General features: G+C 30.3%; 1 protein-coding gene across 2 annotated transcripts in view; it reads right to left on the bottom strand.

The window, feature by feature from the left end:
• The window catches only part of LOC129968764 (1-phosphatidylinositol 4,5-bisphosphate phosphodiesterase classes I and II-like), a 538,878-nt gene that overhangs the window by 297,448 nt on the left and 216,170 nt on the right, over positions 1 to 25,260 (bottom strand). The gene's annotated exons all lie outside the window — the stretch shown is intronic.

The following is a 25,260-nucleotide window of genomic DNA, read 5'->3' on the forward strand; positions in this document are numbered from 1 at the left end:
AAAGCTGCCTTTTATGCTGATTCATTATATTTTCACTTCGAATTATTGTTAAATAAATTCTGCGTTTTTTTAATTTTATATTTGATAATGTATCTTTATTCTATGTTAGTGAGTCATTATTTGTCTCCATTCGATTTAAATGATTAATTTTGATTTAAATGTTCGTAAACATTATATACAATGAAGAAACCACTGCAACAAACAAACGTTAGCAAGAGAGACTTACTTGCAAGATGGAAGCGAAACAAAACCAAATGACATTTAATCAGATCTGATATACTGTTAATAAGATAGTCCATCAAGACCAGTATATTTTCAAATATATAGAAAATATTAGTCGGATCCATGTTTTGGGACACTTGAACACGGTTCAAAATCACGAGTTTTCTTCTAAAATGCCACGGTGGAGCTTCAAAACGGAAAGCTTATCTAATGAATGAGATTAATAAAATTAAATTTGATTTTTCGCTGTAAAATATACAATCAGAACCATAAAATAAACAATGTTCCTAGCTAAACAATTTTGCCCGAGTATTATTTTATAAATAAAAAAAAATGACTTTGTTCCTTATTCTCCAATTCTTAAAAGATAATAATCGATAAGATAAAATAGATAATATTAGATAATAGTCCTTAAACGGTGTTAAATAATCTCTTCTATAATTTGTGGTAAAAAAATGGAAAAAATAATAATAAATAAGATATAATATATAATATTATTTGAACAGTATTAAATAATATCTTTCTTAATGTGCTTTTAAACAATGGGGGACCTTACAATTTTCACTATAGATGGAGTTTAAAAATAGTGTTCCAGATTTTTCTTATTAACCGTAATATTGATTTTGCGCTTAATTATAAAAATCTAATTTATACAAAAATAGAATGAAAGTTTCGAATCCATTTTGGTTATTTCATGATTTTAGAAGATAAGTAAATTATAAATTATTGGCATTTGGAATCTGGCAGGAATGTCTGGAGTCATAGATTTTAACTTAAACTAAAATCATATTATTCACTGTTTTCTTGCTTTTCATCTTCATTTACCTGAAAACGACACTCTAGACAAATTAATGGAAAGTATACTTTTTTAAACCTTACATTATCATATGCGAATGCCATGTCCTTTTTAAATTAATTCATTCATATAAATCAGGAAAAAAGTTACTATCGCCATCAATAATATATAAAAAGTTTTATTTTTGTATCTCTATATTAATTGTTCTTAATTCTATTTGATTTAATCTGATGTTTCAATTTATAATATATATTCACTAACATAATGAATTCACGGAATAGGTTTAATCAAAATAGTAAAATCACTTAAGTTAAGCATGAAAATAGATAAAAAAATATTAAAGGATTTTAACTCTAATTCAAGTTTACATTAGGAATTTTTTTAAATAATTTTTTAACAAAGTGTTTCATTAATTTTACCGGATTTTTTCCAAAAGTTTTGAGACTTGAACTTATGAAAAAGCAGAATGATATTCCTGCTTTAGAGATTTCTGTTTTAGGAAGTCTGCTTTCACCAACTATACTTAGAAAATGCTCTCATATAATTTTCAACGTAATAACAAGGTAAAATAAAACACAGAATATGGTGAAAAATACTCGAAGATCAAATCTAATGTGTTCAAATCACCCTTATAAGATTGAGTAGCAAAAGTTTTAATTATTTGTTCAAAATTGGACAATCTTCTCGGATATGTCCCGTATTTAAAATAATGCCCCAAATTTCGCTTATAAGTATATAACACATTATAAAAATTAAATATATATATTTTTTAAAAGTGTTTAAAATAACTAGATTTATATACAAATAATATGAAAGAGAATTCTTTCTATTTTTTCTTTTACAGGTAAATGTAAAACATAATTCTTTCTATATTTTTATTATTCTTGTCATATGGAAGAAGTTTTTTCAATTTTTCATTATACATGTAAAGTGTGGAACAGAATAGGATTTCATCATACAAAAAAGAAAGAGAATCTCAAGGAGAAAAAGAGTTGATTTCCATTAACTGAAATTAATGTTTCTAAATGTTCGTTTTACATAAAAAGTTTAGAAGAATTCTTTCCAATTTTTTGCTATACCAGATATGAATGTTAATTCTTTATATAAACGAGAATTCCTTGCAAATTTTCATTATATAGGGTGTTTTTTTAAAACTGGTTGTATTCAGAGACCTCTTTAGCTTGAAATATCAACCACAAAAATGTGGCCCTTTATACTTTAAGATAGCTCAAATTTTGCATAAAATGAAAATCCAGAAGAAATTGCAAAATGCAAAATCCCGATTACGTAGTCGATACCAGCGCCAGTATTTTGAGTTATAAAAAAGGAGCGGGTCACTGAGAATCATTTCAAGTATCAGTTGATTTGTAAAATGCGTCTCACTTTAGCACAACGCATTACTTATAAATCTCTTTTATCTTAATCAATCCAATGCAGCGGCAGCTCTTCACGAATTTAGAAGTCGAAACAATTTACATAAAGGACCTCTATTAATGCAGTGAAAGCAATGATTAAAAAATTTGAAAAAACAGTTTCTCTCGCAACTCGGCCTGGTAGAGGACGGAAACCGGTATCGGGGGATAGGATCGCAGATATTGCGACTGCAACCTTTGAATCAGATGAGCACTGCTGCTAATAGCAACACACATGGAGTTGCCCGACAACTGGATGTTAGTGCTTCAAAAGTATGGAAAGTTTTAAGAAAAATTCTTCAATTTTATCCATATAAAATTAGCCTTTTGCAAGAATTAAAACCTATAGATTATGATCTTCGATAAACCTTTGCTTTGACATTTTTTGCCAGGATGGAGGTCGACGAGGCTTGACCTTGGACAATTCTCTGGAATGATGTGGCCTATTTTTATTTGAATGGGACTGAAGAATCAGAATTTTTATCAGAATTTTAGAATTCGGGCATCTGAACAACCCCATGCATTTCAAGAAACCCCACTCCATTCTCAAAAAATAACTGTTTTACTTTTTTGTGACTATTACACAAGCAGGACCACAGACCTGTTAGGTAAACGCTCGATGTCATCATAATATGCTGAATAGTTTTGATATCCCACAACTTCAACAAAGGCAATGCTTAGATAAAATTATCTTTATGCAGGTTGGAGCACCACCACATATTGGTACATCCATACAGCAACTGTTATGCCATCACTTTACAGAAGAAAGAATTAGTCGCTGCTTTTGTGTTGCATGGCCACCTCACTCTCCGTATCTAACTCCATATGACTTTTTTCTGTGGGGTTATTTAAAATCGAAGATTTATCTTTGTGGAGTCTCGAACTTATCAGTTTTAAAGGAAAACATAACACGGACTGTTATGAACATGCCTCCTGAGAAGTTGCACGGTGTACAGAATGCAATGTCCAAGAAAATGGAGGTCATATTGAAAATAGCCAGGAAAGCGATTCTACTGAATAAAAACAAAAGAACAAAGAATAAAAAAGAAGTCGAATAGAACCTCTGCTTTTTAATTTGTAACTATTTACAGAAGTAATTTTTTAGAATAAAGCAAGTGGAAAAATTAATTCTTTTGTTATTCATTTATCTGTTTACTGTAGTTTTTTAAAATTTTATCGGGCACTTAAACTTAAAATTTAGATCAAAAGCGCCATATACCCCCTATCGTGAATTTTTCGAACTAAAATTTTTTTTTCGCGGATTTCTTTTTTTCCATGTCGTTAATAATCCCCGTACAAAATTTGGTGGCTTTGCGGCTGATAGTTCGAGCTACAGAAGTCTCTCAGTACCATCAGTTGTAAAAAAAACACCCTGTATATATAAAGGGAAGCAGAATTATTTTCGATTTTTCGTTATAGGTGTAAAACGGAATAGAATTATTCCCGGTAATTCTTATAACATATAAAGTGAAGCAGAATTCTTTCCAATTAATTTTCCGAACTACATGTAAAGTGGAATAGAATTTTTCAAAATTTGTGTTATATACGTAAAGGAGAAACAGAAATGTTTCAAAAATTTTGTTACACGTCTAAAGGAAATGAGAATCTTTTCCACTTTTTCGTTTCAAGATTTTCAATTCTTTGCTTCTGCTAAAAAATACTCTTAAGTGAAAATGAAATTTCACTTTTGCATTAATTGTCCCATTTTATAGTTATTAAAACTAATTACTATTTAGATGCTAATTTGATTTTATCTTTAATAAAAGAGTTGATTACAGAACAATTCCCTTTTTCAGTTTTTTTATTATATATAATTAGAATTTCCTAATTTTTATCTCTAAATTAACCTTACTTAATGTAAAAGAAATCCCTATCAAATTCTTGTAATAAAATCCCTGAAGGGAAAAATTTCGGCTGCTTTGCACTTGTATCAATGTAAGCAGACGTCAGACTATCATCGCTTTTCTCCTTTTACAAAATATGTCTTCCCTTGGTGAAATAAATCGAAGTTAAAATTTCAAAAGTTTTTTCTTTATGGCCGTGCATCTTCGAAATTATGTTTACACACACATAGAAAAAGACAGAGAGAACTTCTTGAATAAGACCAAAGAAAAATTTAACAGAATGAAAGAAAAATATTAAATTGATAGCAAAATATTTATTGATGTTACTTTAATTCCAACTTCTTTGTTTTTAAAAATTAATTATCATTTTAATTATGTTCCAATTTTTTTCATTCATTCTTTGAAGAATCTCGAAACTACATCTTTCTAATTCTGATCGTTTTATTTTACCGTTTATCTTTATACATAATAAATTTTACTAAACAAATGACGTATCTAATTTTTTATTGTAATGCAACATAATACAACTCCCCAAATATTTTTCGCTAATAAAAATCAATAAAATGAATTCGAGATTTTTTTTTTAAAAAAACAGATCATTTGCATGTATTTTTCAGTGATAAACAATAGCGTGAAAACCCTCCATAATCAGTGGTTTGCCGCATAAGAATGGGTGATCTAAAAAACAAAACAGCCTGCCGTCTTTTCTCCTGTTTATTATTTTTCCGTGAGGATCTACTCGACACAGTTGGAAGTGAGCCAAGAAACAAACAATAACAGAAATCCTCCCAATTTGTTGAGACGGAGGAGGGGGGGGGGTATTTTTTCCAATGGCTCTTGTTTTGCAGGGAATGTAAACAGTGGCGGATCGGCTTTTATTTGGCAGAGATCAGGAGAATACATCACTTTACATCCGCCTTTCACAACTTTGATCACGCACCGGAACACTCGGGGTTTTTTTTTTTATGTTTTTTTTTCTTCTGAAAATAAAAAAACACACAGCTTTGTTTTGTGAATGAAGAGTAAAAAACATTGGGCATTCATTTTTATGCCACACAATGAATTAAATTAATTTTGCATTTTTTTTTTTCGTCTTATAAAAAAGAATTTGTATATGATGATTTAAATGCGTCTCAAAGCAATTTTTAGTTTCATATTATGTTACTAGTACCTTTTCTTGTTTTGTATGAAATTATACTTGCAAATAACTAAATATTCCCTCTTTCAAAAATTTTGTTTAATGTCTACAATTAATTATCCTATTTTCAAAAAAAAAAAAAAAAATCATAGAAACCACACCATATATTTAAGATACAGTACACTCCTGAGTATCCGGTTTTCGATTGCCCGGCTTCCGTACTATCCGGCCTAGTTTTTTTTATCGTAATTAAGTGAGGAAGGCAAGGCGTTGCATTGGCAATATTGCCAAAGCTGGTATCTGTTACTATCCTCCAACGTGTCGTGTACAAATGCACGTTGTGACAGGAAAAGAGCAGCGTTCTGCTCATTGTTCATTGTCCTCTATTATTCACAGTCATCTATTAAAGACTTTTTCTAAAACTGAAATCTGTAAGGTTTGACTCTTATATCAGGGTTACTTTTTCATATCTGTGTAATCAGTTATCAGTGAAAAATAACATCAATTAGAGCTACTTTTCTTAAGAATTAAACCTACGATTTACATTAGTGTTCTCTTCATGTTTCTTGCATTTAAGTTAGGCATTACAGAATTTATGTTAAAATATGAACAGTTTATATCCTTTAATTTACTTTTTTCTCTAATAAATTCTTGAGACCTGCAGTGCAGTATATAAACATATATATAAGATACCAGTACAGAGCCTTCTATTTTAACTCAACACGTTACCGGCAGCTGCTTCTATGAATCACAGGCCGTGTTCCCTTTGTACGTGGCTTGAAGTGAATGGAGGGCTTAGTACTCAGTAAGAAGTGAGACAATACGTATCATAATATAGAGTTTTGGCGTAAAAACTTTGTCTTCCGGTATTGGTGGGCAAAGAAATGATTTAATAGAACTCCGGTCTATCCGGCTTTCTTATTTTCCGTCCTGTCCTTCGGTCACATTAGACCGGATACTTGGGAGTTTATTGTAATTGATAAAACCAAAGAGTAAGTATTTCATATATAACAGCAGTTGAAGATCTTCCATCAGTAGTCGCCTCTTTACCACTGATCTTCTTTATCGAGGGAAACATCAAAAACGTTATTCCACTGTATATTTTGTACTGAGAAAAACATGATAGAGTTTTTTAGAAAAATTATTACACCCAATTTGTCAATTTTCATTTCATACGAAAGCTTACAAACCCTAGATTTGTCATCAATAGTCATCTATCGCCCTCTATTCCCTGATTCAATCGCCCTCTAATTCCCTGAGAAATCACAAAAAGATTCAATAATTCGCTATACATTCTCTGTGGGGTAAAATTTTGGTAGTTTTCTAGTTACAATCACTTAACCGATTTTGCAAATTTTTATTTCAAATAAAAGCTCATAGCATCTATATATTTTATCAATAATCGTTTGCTTTCCATCTCCCACCATTTTATAAAGATATCACAAAATAAAAACCTGATGCAGACCTCCTAACCAAGCTTTGCTAACTAATCAAAACGTTTCATCCTTATTGTGCAAGTATAATTTTCAATAGTACTTTTATTTGCTGTGATAAGATATAATTACTCAAAGTTGGTTCGTGAGACTAAACTATAAACAAAAAAAACCAGTATTTACGAAACCATATTATAAAGTAAATCTTTTTAGAGCCCTAAACTTTTAAAAAGAAGTAAATTATAAAGTAATATATTTTAGAGTCAGAAAATTTTAAAAAGGTAGGAATTTTTCGAAGAAAACCTCAAATGCTTAGGATTTTCGGGTCACAAGGGGTCATTACTTGGACGAAAGTCAGACACCTCACAGAAAAAAACCCTAGTTTGAATCCCTGCCTGAAGGTGGCCATTGATAAAGTCTTCAGGCAAGTCATTTCTCTTCATTTTTTTAACAATTTTATTTAATTAATTTGGTGAGACTAATTTAATACTATTAATAGGGCAAGCGAACAGCTGGTTGCCATGTGCAAGTAGTATTTATTTATTTCAAAATATTTATAATCAATGAAATTAATTCATTAGGTTTATATTCATATTAAGCAAAAAAAATTATTAAACTAGTGGCATTTGTATCTTTAACCTCAAATTCAATCTCTAATAACAAATTTATCGTTCCTTTCCAAACTATCTTTTGTCATAAAAGCAGAAAATAATGATTATTTACGTTAGCTTTCCTTTTTAATTTCCTCGTCAATTTTTCATTGTTTACAAGTAACGGTATAGAGCCTTTCCGAATCTGTAATTAAATTTGATCAAGAAACATTGGAAACAAAATCGAATTTGGTGATTTAATTTGCGAATTTCAATTATGAAACAAGAATGTTGCCTATACGTTCGTAATAAAATGTATGGTCAATTAGCTAAACCTAAATTTCCCAAATTTAATTTTGTCCTTTTCTTAATTTAATGGAGGGAAACAAGAAAATGCTTTACATCATTTCTTAAATTACTTCAAATAAGATTAGGAAAATAATAGAAAATATCAACACATACAATCTTCCGAAAACTTACAATCGGCTTGCAATGGCTGGAAATAACCGATTTAGATCAGGGCATTTTAAATTCCGATTCCAATCGAAATTTTTGTCCTTTTTCCCATTTATGTGTACCTTTGGCTTTTGAAATAGTCTTAGAATAATTTCTCAGTTACAAGTTCTGAAATTGCTTGAACGGTATTAAATTTGCTAATTTGAAGTATTATTGTTTAAAAAATATTCACAAGAAATTCTTTTTTCAAATTCTCGGACAGTTATAAAGAAATATAGTCAAGAAATTCATCATAAACAGAAATATATTATTAACTTTTATTTGGAATAACTAATTTAAATTGAATTCTTTTTAACTATGATTATAAATTCATCATAAACAGAAAAAATTTATTAAATTTTTTTAGAATAACTAATTTAAACTGAATTCTTTTTAACTATGATTATAGATAAGAAGAATTCATTTTAGAAAAGTCGCTCTTAAAGCCATTATAGTAAACAATAAAAAACTATACTTCATTTACTTTTCAATTTTTTTGGTACTGGAGACATAAACAACCTTTTGGTCAAATGTGGTGTTTAATTTAATCACAATATCGTTTTCCAAAGCAACACGAGATTCATTTTGGGAAATCCTCAATCGTGATCAAAAGATGATTATAATTCTTAAGGCAGCGTCCATCAACAAATTTCCTTGTCATACCAGCATGCAGGAAGTTGGAGCTTTGAAGTTTGATATTAAACATAATATGCTCCAGACACACACGTGCCAGATAATGCTGGAATCGGATTTCGAATCTAGAACTCTCTAATTCCTATGCAAAACCCTAACTAGTTTGGTTACCACGGACAAAGCATAAGTCTACATTTACTTCAGACAAATTATTGAAATTGGCTCGAGCAGTCCATAATCAGATAAATTTGAAGTAAATGTATGCCTTGTTTTGAAAATGACACTAGATGACCACCGTAATCCTAAACTGTTATATCTATTCAGAAACTTCAATGTTTGGATATGACTGACAAAAATCATACAAAGAGAATGTAAGAAGACTTTCATTTTTTTTTCGCATTTGCCGAGAGGACTGTCGCTTCCTTTTTCAATTAGCTACTCGATGGTGAAAGTTAGACTTTTTATTTACAAAGAGTATCCAAGCCCTATTCGAATGCTATGACATTATTCATTAATCAAACACCTCGGAGTGCATGCGTGCCTAAACTACTTATCATACCAATTTTTAATTCTAAATTATGGTAATATTCTGAAGGCGAATTATCTTCACCATCCTTATTCACCATACCATCATACCACACCTACTTCCACTACATATAAATGTGTATAGGCTTCCTTATACTGTCAGAGTTAATGAGTCTTAGATCTATGCAAATGGCATATTTTTGCTGGCACTGGGTCTCGAATTTTTAATTTTCTATGGGAGAAAAATTTTATCATTGCGCTACCATGAAAATAGCGCTGAATTTTATCATTGCGCTACCATGAAAATTGCGCTGAATTTTATCATTGCGCTACCATGAAAATAGCGCTGAATTTTATCATTGCGCTACCATGAAAATAGCGCTGAATTTTATCATTGCGCTACCCTGAAAATAGCGCTGAATTTTATCATTGCGCTACCATGAAAATTGCGCTGAATTTTATCATTGCGGTACCATCTACAACTAAAATAGAAAAAGAATTTTTATAAATACTGAATGCAAAAAAAAATAAAAAAATCGAGTTACTGTTCAAAGAATGCAGGTAAAATAATTTCCCTTATATTTCAGGAAGAAAAAAGGATGACGATCGAGTGGTTTCAAATAAATTGAACATCATAGAAATAAAAAAAGTGAGTCGAAATAAAATATAAAAAAGAGATATCTTAAAATAATTCAGTCTCAGACCATTCTATATCAACTCTGGAGCTGGGCTCAAATTCACTTCCATGCCAAGCAAAAACATAAAGTGAACTCGGTCCTCTCCTGTAACTGAACGCGGGTCATCGTGGACGGGATCTTATTTTAAATTCAGTGCGGAACTGTAACCGAACTCCCGCCGGACTCGGATACCATCATTTACTTTTATGGGATTCGCCTCTCCGGATTCGGTCGCGGTAGCAAGCAAAAGAGGTGAGCTTCGCAGCTGACAGAAAATCGATCCTCGAGGAGCGAGTTCGGACAGAGCACGAAATGGAAAAACGTCAAAATGGAAGGAGTGGTGACGTCTCACTTACTCCATCGATGGCATTCCATTAGTAGCCGATGCATTTGGATTCGCTTTTATGGAAATTCTAAAAATAGAAACGGAGATGTATCTTCCATTCAACTTCTGATGGTCATCGATTCACGCAGGAACTTTATGAAACATGTGGACTGTCTGTCACGAACGCAATCTGCTCAAAATCCTTTCTATCAATTTAGGTTTATCCTTGGATTATCATGAGAAACATTGGTAGGGAATGCAATCACTAGTCATCTTGATCTCGATTTATCTCGACCCCAAAACGCATTAATAATGGGTGCGATTTAAGAAGTGTAATAATGTATAATCTCTAAAATCTTGAGAGAATCTCTCTTCGGTTAGTATACTATAATAAATATATATATATTATTATCAGTACATATATAAAAAATTATTTATATACATAAACTAATAATAAAGGTGTGCGTGTGTGTGTGGTGTGTCTCTCTACATGTTTAGTACAAATGTACTTTGCAAAGTGGCAAAATACGCCTCGGAGCGATACTTAGAAGAATTTTAATTTATTAAAAAGTTAATTCTGGTGTTTAACCGGATAATTTCTAACAAATATCACTGCACAGAAAAGAATTTTTCACCATTCTGAATGTTTTCAAAAATTGTCTTTTTAGCGACACCAATTTATTAAATATCCGCCTTGCAAATTTTTCCTAAATTTCGACAGTTTTTTTTTTTTAAATTATTTCATTGCCTAATTTCCTGTAAATTGAAATCGCTTTCATTGTTTTATCAAGTATTTTATCGCATGGTTGCCTTCCGTTGTTGGAATAAAAAAAAAGAAAGATCATGTTTAATATCCATGTACTTTGCAAGAGAAATAAAAAAAAATGATGTTACAATACCGTAACATTTAGAAGTTAGATAAACCAGACATTTACGTTTTTAATACATTATGAAGTAATAAAACTAATAACCATTAAAATGAATTCATGTATACAATAAACATTACATATGCAAGAGACAATTAAAATGACATATCTTTAATGAGAGACAATTTGACGGAATCATGATTATTATAATATATCTGTAAGATTTAACAGGAACTAAATGTAACAAATATGCCTGGTGAAGAAACTGGTCGCTTAAGGCGGGTAGTTTTAAATAAATAGTGAAGCTATAATAATACATATTTAATAATAGAAAGCTTTAAAGAACTACCATCAAATAGAATCATTAGAGGAATATATCAACACAAAAAAGAATGGGTACAAAGTCGGATAAAGTCACCTCTTCATGGCAAGTTAGCTTGGGTTCGATTGTATAGGTCCCTTTCTAAACATGATAATATGAAATGTTTTCTAGATCAAGAAAACTTCGGCTAAAACTCTTCCAGTCAGATTCTTCAATGCTTTTGGCAGTAATGTTATTTAACCATATATTCTTTCAAATCGAGTATTTAGCACTCATAACCATAACTAAATTAAATCATTAAGCATTGCATCCAAGATAAATGAGCTGACTCTACGAAATATGCAGACTCGTTTTGTTTCGTTATGGTTATAAGTCGGTGACATTATTTAATATGGGGGTTATTTTAATATTTCTCTTAAATCAAATTTTAAATCAACAGTATATCTGAAAGTAAAAAAAAGGCATTGGCAATAGAAATTTTAGATAATATTCCCCATGATAAATGTTTAAGACATTTAAAATTATAATCTAAATTCATCATTAAAGTTTTGAAAGAAGTTAAGACGTAGCAAAGGGTCCGACTTCACACTAGAAGATATGATTTCAAACGTAAATATGAAAATCTAGAGAGACTTGTATGGGCACAATCTCCGCTCATTTGCTATTTCAACCGATTCATTCCATTATTTTAACAACGGCAGCATGAAAGGGTATGCGTATCATACATTAATTGAAATGCATTTGTAATTGCAGAGAATGTAGGAATAATTATGTCACAGGAGAAGATGACAAAAGAATTTTTTTATTTAAATATTTCTCATGTAATTACTCTGAATCATTTAATATCTCATTTATTTATATTAATCTCTACTTTATTCTTTTCCTCTTATTTTCATACACATTTTGCCTTTTCATATGTAATCATAATTCTGTACAAAATTCTGTTCCGCAAAATTCTATACTTTAAGTATTTATAACTACTTTTTACCTAACCATTGATTTTTCAATGTATTTAATGTCAAATATTCAACACATAAAACAGAATATATTCGCATAAATTTAGTTCTGTTTACTTCTTTCTGAATACTTTATCTTTAAAGAACTATAATACATACCTTTAAATATATTCAAATATAGAATACATATAGCTTTAAATGTATTCAAATAAGGAAAACTATTTTCATTTTGAAACGTGAAAAATTGTAGCGGATGTTTTCTAACCCATTAATTTTTTTTTAAATCGTAGCAATGATTTTTTCCTTTGAGGCATATATACATTAATTCAGAATCTAACCTCTTCGAAAACAAACTCATCATCATTTCTCCCTTTCCAAATATTCATCCGAGGAATCTGCATTATTTCGTTTTCGACAGCTTCTTAAAATCCGAAATTCCCTTTCGTTCTTGACTTGAGTAACTATAGAAAATATAAATAAATTCACATTAGGAGGAAAAAGAAGTGAAAAATCTGTACTAAAGCTGCATTCCAACGAACGACTTTTCTTGATTTCTACAAAAGAAAAAATCTAAGAATAAATCCCGTCGTCATGACGACCAGTTCTCTCGGCCTTCGGGCTTTTCCCGTTGCCACCGATCCTTCGCTAAAAGTACTAAAGAATAACAGAAAGTAAAAATCCCTTTTTCCCCCCGAGGAGTCGGATTTCTCCACTTTTTCATCGAAAGGCGCGGGTATTGTTGATTGCAAATATAAAAATAAAAAAATTTTCTGGACATTTCAAGCAAAGATTTTGATTTGAAATAAAATTTTAAAAAAGAAATGCATGAAAAAAGATATAAAAAAAAGGATCATTTCCTCTTCTTTTGGAAAGTAGTTTTTGTAATTTGCGAGAGCGTGAAGATTATCGTTTTCATTTTCCTGAGAATAAAGAAGAAAAAAATAAGAATATCAAAAAAGAAATAAAACTTATTGAGCAGACGATATTACGTCAGTGAACGTAACGGTGCAAAATATTTGGAAAGGTGCGCTTACTTCATGAATAGCTGCACCAATTTTAAGCGGATAGTTAGTTTACCATTGATTTAATAACATTATTCAGTTTTAAATTCTTGTGAAAGCAACTTAAAATAAATGATTAGAAAGCTTTGGAAATTTGTATTTGAAGATAGATGTTCAAACGACTGGTAAATTTTCTATACCATTTATATTATAGTGGGTTACAGCAATCAAATTAATTTTAAGCCACCAATAGCCAACACTATCATTTGCATTTTATTTATTTTTAATCTTGCTGAAACCAATTATATTTAATTAATTGCAGAAAAAAAATACTAAGTCGCTTTTTTTTGTCACACACTATCCTTGTCTGACTTATTTGAAATTGTTAGATAGTTTTTTTAATAGTTTTCAAAAATTAAATAAATAGTTCTAAAAATGATAACATTACCATATAACACAGTTTAAGCAAAATCTGGCAGGAAGGATGTTTTTTTTTAACATTAATATTCTATCAAAAGTTCATAGTTAATTAAAATGACAATTTAAATAAACAAAATGATAATAATTATGATAAAAATTTGATATCATAATTATATTATATCAATATTATATCATATCATAAAAATCATATCAATGCAAATAATAGTAGAAATTTTGACAAAGATACAATAAACAGGATTCTAAGTACAACAATTGTATAATGAATTTTAACAGTACAATTCATATTTAACATGTAAAAATGTTGACTGTGAAAGCGTTTTTCTATTTAAAAAATGTACAACACTATAGCCATTGAGAGATTTAAAAGCGTCATTATAATTATTCGCCAACAAAAACTAAGTACACAAAGTGTGGAAGCGTTAAACGTTTTTATAAATTTCTTGTTTTGCTGCGATCTAATTAAAATAAACTTAAGGGAAAGGCAATATTTTAAAATAATGCCGAAAGGAAATTTAAAGGATAAAAAAAAATCGAATAAAATTCTTTTGAACTAGGCAAGATCTATCATACAGAATGGAAGAAAGTAATGTTAACATGTTGCGTGAAAAATACTCGATGACTTAATTTTAACATCTAAGTCACATCTTGTAAAAAGCAAAAAATATATGAATATCACAAAAAAATGTAACGTAACAATGCCTTGTTGGATTTTGGTATTTACCTGCCAGCAGATGGACTGAGAGATGTAAGTTGTCACCTCTCAGTCCATCCGTTATATCAAATTTCGAACGGTATAGTTTAAAATTTGATATAACTAAATAATTTTTGTCTAAAAACTTTATTCTTATGGTTCAGAGGTTCCCAAACTGTTTGTTGTGATTCACTGTATCGTTCAACTATTTTCAAAAATGTGATTTAGACTTAAAATCTTCATCAAGTTACATAATAAAAATATTTTTCATAAAATCATGTTAAATAATAAATGCTTTTTTTCTTCACAAAAGTTCCTTTTTTTGTAAGGAAAATTTCTTTTGGAAAGAAAGTGTGCTGTTTATCTCTAAAAAAATTCAATGCGCCGAAGTTGAAGTGAGTCAATATAGATTCAGTTTCTAAAAAGTAGGAAATGTTAGCAAAGTTTTAGCTTGTTTTGTTTCCCAGTTAGCTTTAAGTTTGGACGTAATTCCAAAAATGACACTCTCGAACTCAGTTCTAAAATATAGAGATTTATCAAATTCTACAAATAATTTTTTTTTTATGATTACAATATTTTATTGGTATTTAATATCAAAATTTTGTAAGTCAAAACGTCTAAAAAATTTCGCTATTGTAAAATACATATAAATTAACTATAACTCTTCTCAAATTGTAATGTGATCAGCTGATACATCTCAAATTACTGCAAGTGGCAATATTGCGAGTGGTTTTAGCTAGTGCATTAGATATGTTTTATATTTTTATTTTTTGCATATGACATTTTTCTAGAACAGCTACAATAAAAGAAAGTTAATTTTAAAACTAACGTGAGTGATCTCACTGAAACTTCCTCGCATACTCTCTAATAAATTACTTGTCAAACCAGAGAATGTCCTACATGGATGGGGTTGGCATACAATAGTTACAAAATACTCACTCTTGGCTTGAATTCAGCATTTTTGCTGAATCTATCGCGTCATCCTAAGCGAGTTATTTGCCATTTAAGCCCTGGCATGCTTTAATAGTATGCAAAAATCGAATTTATGATTTAGACATGTTTTTCTCAACTGAATGAAAAAAAAAAAATTCACGCAAAAGTGCATTTTTAGTCACAAATTCTCATACCAAATTTGATATATTTAAGTTACTGAGTTTTGGAATTGTCGCATTTTCTTATTTCTGAAAGTACAGACCGACGGATAGTCAACCCTGCGTTGGATTTCACTCAAAATTTGACAGATGTCTGCACTATAGATGTTACAGCTGTTCGAATTTTATATATTTAGAACTCTTCGTTTTTTAATTATAGTTTTAATTTATATTCGGAGTGATGGACTTCCTCTGAATAAATTTTACTCGAATAGAAATCTGAAAATTTGATATACAGACTGTGTACCAAATTTCAACTGTCTAGCCAAAAGCGCTTTTGAGTTATCTTTGTCACAGACAGTCGGATGTTTTACAAAAATGAGTTTTTCGAATTCGAGGAGATCTGAAACACGTAGATTTATCAAAATCTACAGTTCGAATTTTTTGACAATTACTATACTTTCTCTATTACTACGTACACGAGAAAGTACAAAACTGTGATTAAAATGAATCATGAATGAAAGTTTGAAATACACACTTGCTTCTGACAGAAGTTTGTTACACAACGATGATCAGCAGAAGCAATGTCGAAGTCCTTCGGCCGCCATGCCCTTCCAGACTGAGTGGCAAAAAGTGACAACCGACGTCATTTCTAACCCGAAATAACTTTCTGAGAGTGAAATAAAAATTTCAAGATAAATAGAAGGGGAGAGAAAAAGATTCCTTCAAGTGGCACTTCCCTTTGTGAAAAATAAGAAATTCAGTTTCTGACCGGGAAAAAAAATAACTCTTTTCGCTTTTAGCGCATAAACTTTTCGATCGCAATTTCCGATCGCAGTTTTTCTTCCTTTTCCCCGTTATTGAGTTCTCGGAGAGCATTCTTTTCTGTTGGGAAGCTAGCTACCACCTTTTTAAGATGTTCGACTTTCCACTTGTAGAAAAAAAAATCTACTTTTGATTAATCGAATTTTTTTTTAATCAGGAAGTGCATGACTTTTTTTTTTTTTTTAATTCCTGGATATAGTGAAACTTCTGAAAACGATATTAATTAATTTATTTACTGTAGCTACAGAAAACGAAGAATTTTTACTTCATTAAGGTATCTTATATCTGATTAATTTTTTTAAAAATTTTGTTGATGTTATTATTGCAGAATGTATCTAAGAAATTTGAAAATAATCTTAGAAACGCTTGTAGAAACTCAGAAACAAGAATAAAAATTTCCCCGTTTTTAAATTTTATGGAACAATGGGTTGTTCTGTCCTTAATTTAAAAATGAGATTTTATAACTGATGTTCTACAATTTTAAATTTTCGTATATATATGTGTGTGTTTTCAATCGTGGCACAATATAAAATTTTTTTAAATTAAATAAAAAAATTCATAAAAATTAATTTAATTATAAATATTTAATCATAATTTTTTTAAATAAATTAATTTATTAGTTTATTTTAATGAAGTTTTGACTTTATACTAGAGACACCTCTAGTGAAGAATTTATAAAATTAGTGAAGAATTAAAAAAATAATATCATTGTTGCATGATGTAATATTATGAAATAAGTTTAAAATTAAAAAGGGTAAAATAATAGAAATAAGAATACTTTAAATCATGCTTCTACGTAAGCATTAAAAATTGATAAATCTTTTTTTTATCTCAATTATGGAATTAAAAGCAAAATCAAAAAGCCAGAGTCTATAAAATAAACCGTAAAGAAATTTAATTGCAAGGAGTATCATAAGAAATAAAATTTACTTTAGAATTTCGTATAGATCTATGTTTTTAATCGTCGTGCAATATCTTAAAAATTAGTTATTAGTTAATAGGTTCATTTCAATGAAATTTTGATTTCGTATTAGAGACGCCATCTAGTGAAGAATTTATAAGGAAATAATTTCATTATGTAATATTATGAAATATATTAAAAATGAAAAAGGGTAAAAGAATAGAAATAAGAATATTTAAAAACATGCTTCTATCTAAGTATTAAAAATTCGAGAATCTTTTTTATCACAAATATGGAATTAAAAGCACAATCGAAAAGCCCGAGTCTATAAAATAAACTGTAAGGAAATTTAATTGCAACGTACATCATAAAAAAAAATAGGATTTCTAATCCTTAGTCAAAGATGAAAAATATAAGCGTATTAAAATTCAATTTTATTCAATATACTTTTAATAGTGTTTTCAGTTTTTGCGATTTCTTCTTTGCCCTCTTATTTTTTTCATAAAAATTTATTTAAAAATATTTTCCACGTTTTTCTATGCTATTAAAATAAATTAAATTTCTTTTCGACATTGTATTTAATTTAAGTAATCTCTAAATATGCTATTTAATATTGTTTGTTAAAGATTTTTTTTTGCATTTGTTTAACTACTCAATGCCAGTGGTTCCAACGTAAAATACATCATTTTTAAAAAATCAGAAATCACAATTTTTGGATTGTGATTATTCAACTATTTCTGACAAGTTTTTAGTTGGTCTCTAACTTGAGACAGCTTAGTCCATTAGCTGAAAGGGAAAAAAATATGAAATGGATTGCTGCTCACAGAGAAATAAAAGAATTGTAATAAATACAACTGTGTTGACGACTCTTGAATTATCAAAATATAATCCTTTGATGTCATGCAACCGTTACCTTGCATTTCAGCTCATCATAGCCAAACAATATTAGCGCCTTAACTTATAACTCACTGCACATAAACAATAACAAACACATTATTTGGATTTAATGCTGGTGACACCTCTAGATGACAATTTCTAAACTGTCAAAATATACAAATTCATACATCACTTTCTTTTGCAGTAAAGGGAATCATTTTCACCGAAATCCAGACAGAATCAGCACAGGCACGTAAAAGGATAAAACATGAAAAATATAAACATCCGTCAAAGAATTTTAAAAAGCGGATGCCTCTATTCAAACAACAATGATTCCTAGAAGAAATTCTTCACGTCAAATAATCGAATTCTGCTTTTTTGCGTGCGGTGTCTTCGACGAAGAATATTTCATATCATAAAATATCTGACACTACACCGGATGAATTCACTCAGACTTCGGGAAAAATCCAGACATGTGTGAAACAGGTTTTGTCATTTTACCGAATGAAATTTTCACTGTGTCCTACGTCTCATTTTATGCAAACAAATGTTCATTGTTGAATAGAATTTGTAAAAGCAAGTCAATTATAAATTATGCTGGTAAAATGAAAGTTAAATTAAAATCTATCTGGGAACATTATATTTACTCTGTACATTGCGGTAAATATAATGTTAGAGAATTTTAAGATAAGATAATGTTTTGCGATAAAGTAAGATAATGTTTTTCGATAAGATAATGTTATAGGATAGAGGATTTTAACACGTTCACTGTCTTGATTTATTCTGTACATTGCGATAAATATAATGTTAGAGAATTTTAAGATAAGATAATGTTTTGCGATAAAGTAAGATAATGTTTTTCGATAAGATAATGTTATAGGATAGAGGATTTTAACACGTTCACTGTCTTGATTTATTCTGTACATTGCGATAAATATAATGTTAGAGAATTTTAAGATAAGATAATGTTTTGCGATAAAGTAAGATAATGTTTTTCGATAAGATAATGTTATAGGATAGAGGATTTTAACACGTTCACTGTCTTGATTTATTCTGTACATTGCGATAAATATAATGTTAGAGAATTTTAAGATAAGATAATGTTTTGCGATAAAGTAAGATAATGTTTTTCGATAAGATAATGTTATAGGATAGAGGATTTTAACACGTTCACTGTCTTGATTTATTCTGTACATTGCGATAAATATAATGTTAGAGAATTTTAAGATAAGATAATGTTTTGCGATAAAGTAAGATAATGTTTTTCGATAAGATAATGTTATAGGATAGAGGATTTTAACACGTTCACTGTCTTGATTTATTCTGTACATTGCGATAAATATAATGTTAGAGAATTTTAAGATAAGATAATGTTTTGCGATAAAGTAAGATAATGTTTTTCGATAAGATAATGTTATAGGATAGATTATTTTAACACGTTCACTGTCTTGATTGATGCCTGTGATTCAGACCACTCTCTATAAGATGCCTACTTATTTGCTATCTTTTAACCCTTTAACCGGTTCGAACGTAGAAAGTCTTCCTAACTAATTTCTTCTATAATGGCTCTAACGTAGAAAGTCTTCTTTGATTATTACACAAAAATCGGCTGAAACGTTAAAAACTTTTTTCTGAAAGTTTTTCTACGACCAGCTGCGATGTAGAAAATTGTCGATGTTGTCTCTTTTTGTTGTAAGGGTCATTTTATGAAGATTCAGAAACTTGAAAGTTGACTTTCAGTGAGTTAATTGTAGTAGAGAAGAAAATATGTAATTAGATTTTATGTATGAATCATAGGTGATTCATGTGCTGAGCAAAGTGTTAAAACAAGGAAATATAAACTAAACATAGGATTGTTCGACTCGCAAATTCCACACTGACTGAGAACTTTTGATGTCACGCGAATGTGAGAGCTACGGAAGTCAAAGAGTTAAATATTATTTCCATTTCTAACTTCTTCGTGTACAAGGTATGTAAAAATAAAGTACAGCAAGCACATAAAAAACATCTTTTAAAGTCTGTTTACTATGCAAATTTAAACCTCACAGAGTGCCGATAACAGATATTTGGAATCCAGTCTGTCTCTCTCTTTCTTTGTCTACAATTCAAAATCAAAACATGCTAAACGAATGAAATGTGATATAAACCAAAGTTATAAATCATTATCACATTTTACACCATTATTTGCGTTTCAGGTTTAACTATGTAGCTCTATCTGCTAGTATGCATGTAAAGGTGACAACTGAAAAGCGCAATAAACACCACAAATGTATTCTGTTTGATGACAAACTTCTGTCATCAAAACTGTATATCCAATCCAATTTTGAAGTAAATCAGTAAGAAATAAAAGCAATTTCTTCCTTTTGTGCATCAAGAATAACGAACCACGATTATAATCCATCATGATATATTGAAACATAATAAATCTCCAACAAACTTGGGCATCTGTACATTTAAGATGAAGATTAACGATAATAACTACAGTTTATTCTGGACAGACGAAATTTTTTAAAAGGTTTTCAATAACTCGATCCTGCTATTCAAATAATATCTCAAATCCAGGAACAAGCAAATTAAATTAAAACACTGTTCAGTGAATCTTAAAGGACGTACGGACTTTAACGAACCTTATTTACTAAACAGCAAATGAAAATTTGTTACAGAAAAAATAAAATGATGGAATATGAAAGCTATTAGATTATCATATCCCAAAAAAAAGCGGAAATGATTTCGCATAATTTAGAATAAATAAAAAAAGTATGTTCATCAACAAAATGCATCAACCCCTTTAGCCCCAGATCACTTTTTGAATATGCTTATATACAAATGTTAACATAATACAATCTGAACTTATACTAAAATCTTATTTATTATCGGTTTGGCGAAGAATTATATATATCCTCCTGAAAAATAATGTGATTATATTATATATATGTATATATATATTAGTAAAAAAACTGTTATTTTCTTTAAATACTTTTTAAAACTTTTCAATTTTAAATAATTATCTCATTTCCCACGGAGCAAACGGAAACGTATTATGTGACCGAGTAAACAGAATAGGTTTCATCCAATTCAGATGGTTACAAGGCATCATAGTCACAATGCATATACATAGCTCGGAATTACAGACATTAAAGCTTCTTGACTCGGGAAAAAACACATCACGGGTATTTGATCACGATAAAATGCCGATTCATTACTACTTCTTGGTTTTAAAAAATCTCATAATGGCGGTTTTCCTAACCAATTCATTCTACTGATATCTGTCCATGGAATTTTTTTCTTCGGGTGAAGAATTTGTTTAACACATTGATTGACGCGTTCCAAAGTAATTTTTATAGCCCAGCTGGTCGCCATGGCAGTCAAGGTGTAAAGGAACGACGATTCTGATGTTGCGAAGAAGTCCAGTGTAGAAAACATTAAAGAAGGACGCAAAAGAAGATTGTAATCCACCTTTAGGTCTTTATATGGAACCATGTTTTAAATGCATACATAGTTAAACAGTGTAATTGATCCGAAGGTGGCACCAAATTAATTCGTATGCTCCAAAAGTAAAAAAAGTTCTGAAAAGTCCCGATTTTATTAACAGCTAGTTGTTTATTTTACCGGGCTACTAAGACATTGAAGTAGTCTATAGGTTGCCTGAAGAAACTTCTGTAGATGGTGATCCATATACAAATACAGAATTCTCCAAGTACCATGTAAAGGCTGACACAAGGAAGTTAAAAATGAAATACTAAACATCTTGACCAAAAGAAAAATAACTACAATAGATGGTACTCCATCTTGAAACCTGAAACTATTTAAGTATCTTATCAAAGTCCTCATCAGGAAATTAATGATGGAGAACTGGCTAGGGCAATGGGAAGAAGGGAATATTGCCAGATTCATCTTTACTATCCAGACTTGATTTTACACAGAAAGAAAAAATAAATCTTCTCCTCATCGGTCAAGCTTATTTAGAGCCTATTTTAAAACATTCACCTTAACCTCATCCCCATGCTGCAATCGTGGGAAAACTTGAATCCAACCTCCGTTACGCCACTAAAGGCTTGTTGATGGAATTCTGATAACTAAAATATTCAGAGCAGCAGCTGGAAAACAACTGATTTCAAAAGATTGCTATCAACCAGATGACTGTCACCAGAAATAAAATAAGTGATTTTTAAAAATAAGTAACTTATTTACTCCTATAACCAATTTGTTGCTACAGTCTAAGGCTTCCTTCAGGCATACCATCTCAATGGTACTTCAGTGCCATCATCATTGCTACATCAATTTACGCGTCATTTGCAGTTGTATCCATAAATCAATAGTCTTCCAATCCATTAATTCTTGTTAAGAAAAGACTCATCGTGTGTTTATCCCCGTTAAGTGCATTCTTTACAGTGATTCATCAATGATATTTTGTCCTTTCTTCATTAAATTATCCGTTAGCTTCAATCACTCATTTGAATTCTTTAGAACACTAAGGATAATTCCAACGTTTAGCATGCTAATCTGTAATGCAGAATATTTCTAAATGCCGTATATATTTGAAATATGTTTTCATATACAGCCGGAATTTGATTGTTTTTTAAATATTAGACTGTTTTTTCCTTGTTCTGGCTTTTTTTTCAAACTTTAACAAATTCACTGCTAATTGCACGCTCTCTTTTTGTTATTATTACCAATTTAAGTTTGTAATCCGTAATTTTTATATACCTGAAAGCCTTGACTTTATTATACAATTATGTTGCATTTCTATTTCTCAATATAGTAAGCTGGGGATGGATTAGCAATAACTTTAATTTCTTGTCCGCTCAAACCACTCATAAAGAGTCACAAACATTCTAGGTGCGAGGGCATGAACGATCCTATGTTTCCATGAGGTTCATTCTATATTCTGGTCTGTTCGCAGAATTCTGATTTTATGAATTGCGACTCGTACGTTCGAGATACGATTCTGTAAAGATTCGACTACTCTTTGGGTGTCTGGTCTAAGTTAAATACATGGTAATTAGACATCTTTCCTAAAGCGAAGTCCACTAGGTCAAATGTCGAGAGCATCGTCATATTAAAGTGCAAAAACGTTTTTCAAAAATTAACCCTACTGTAACTTTATAATGAGATGTTAATCTAACAAAAAGGTGTTCCAAAATTATTTGAATTTGCCACTATTCGTGCAGTAAAGTGTTGGCAGCCCTATTAAAAACCTAATTAACAGCTGTTAGTTTAGAATTATTAAAAATGGAGCGTTACACGATAGAACAACGCGTTTTCATTGCTGAAAAACATTTAAAAAAATAATGAAAGCGGGGCTGCCATAGTTCGAAAGTTTGAGAATTGGCCCCCTAGAACGTGTGTGATTTAACTCCATTTGATTTCTTTTCTTGATGGAGTTAATTGAAGTCAAAGGTCTATGCCAACAAGCCCATAAGCAAGGCCATATTGAAGGAGGAAATTCAACGTTGCATCAAAAAAATTCAGTAACATTTATGCAAATGGGTCATGGAAAAATTTCGACAAAAGAGTGCGTATGTACCAGCAAAAGCCGTGGAGGGCATTTGCCTTATGTGTTATTCCATACATAACCCTATCCTGATTACTTTACAATTCAATAAAAATATAATAATTAAAAAAACAGTGTTTTTTTATTGAATTCAAATTTTGCGTTAACACGTTGTTTTATCGTGTAACGATCCATTTTTACTAACCCTAAACTATCAGCTGTCAAATGTCTTTTTAATAGGGTTTCCAACAATTTACTACGCGAATGGTAGCAAATTCAAATTTTGTTTTAATTTTGGGACATCCTTTATTTTAAAAATTTTTAAGTAAATTGCATCACTGTAATAAGCAATAATTGCATGTAATAAGCAATTTTTAAAACATTGGGCGACTTTTCCTTCATTAATATCACTTTATGTCATTTTACATTAAAAAAAAACGTTCTTATGGTCCAAATTCGGCAACTTTCTCCAATTTGGACAGCCTTAAGCCAAATAAGATTGGAGATGGAAGGTACCCAGAAACCAAATTTTGGGATAGATGGCGATCTGTTCCAACTCATCAGGATAGGTTTTCTTGTCATCACCAGGTAAAATCAATTCGGCAGGTATCCCGGATATCAGAGATAAAAGAAAGAAACGACCCACCCACGCAAATAAAGATCGCTTGGTTCGGTCCATCCCTCGTGAGAACCCCTGGATCCTATCGATCCCCGGCCAGGGTACACGACGCTTTATTTTGAAAGGTTACCCAAGTGATAAAGTATTGATTGATTCTTCCCCTTTTCTTTCGGCCAGCCACAATGGATACTGGATATTTATGTTTTCCCATTCCGGAGAAAGTTTGGGTTTGGGTCCCGCGCGAGAAAGTGAGCAACCACTTGATAGATAACCCGAACAAAGCTTATGACAAAGAGGTTGCGGATGGAAGATAAATTCCATCTTCTATGGAATTCTTTATTTTTTTCATTGGATATCTAGAATTTACTCATATCTGAAAAAAAATACTTATTTGGAACCATCAGCAAAAATATATTACTAGTCATCTTTGGTTGTTAGTGTGTTTTTTTAGGAAATCGTTTTACAATGTATAACTTTCTCAATCCTTAAGATATCAAGGTGAATGACTTAGTATATAAATATAGAATAAAAACCCTTTTTCATGTGTTCAACCTGAATATAACTCATCTAAAGACCTAAGAAATCTAATTTCGATTTAAAATACCTCAACCAGTCTCAAAGGGACATGAAAATGAGATATCTACATGTTAACTTTTAAATTTTGACAAGACGAAAAATAACAAGGAATTTGAAGAAGTAACAATAACACATTTACATATTTATTTTTATTTGGATTTCAAAAGTAAAGCTTGGAGTCACACGCGGCCACGTTACAGTTGCCATTTTTCTTATTCCTCTCTTTTTATCTTTCTGAATCCAATAATATTGTTACGTATCAAGTTTAGCGTTCTTTCAATGAAGTCGAATAGAATTTGCTGCATTATTTTAATTTGCTATTTAAAGGTGTTCAAATACATAATCTCAATCAAAAATTAAATCTTTATCGTTCATTTCACTACTGAATATTTTCTATAAAGCAATCCATAGAAGTAGCTGAAAACAAATTTTTACTCTGCAGAGATTCATGGTTATTCAAAGTGCAGAGTTATTCAAAGCTATTGCATAATTGGAAATGGCTTTGGATTTC

Source organism: Argiope bruennichi, chromosome 5 (genome assembly GCF_947563725.1).
Source record: "Argiope bruennichi chromosome 5, qqArgBrue1.1, whole genome shotgun sequence".
Lineage (NCBI taxonomy): Eukaryota > Metazoa > Arthropoda > Arachnida > Araneae > Araneidae > Argiope > Argiope bruennichi.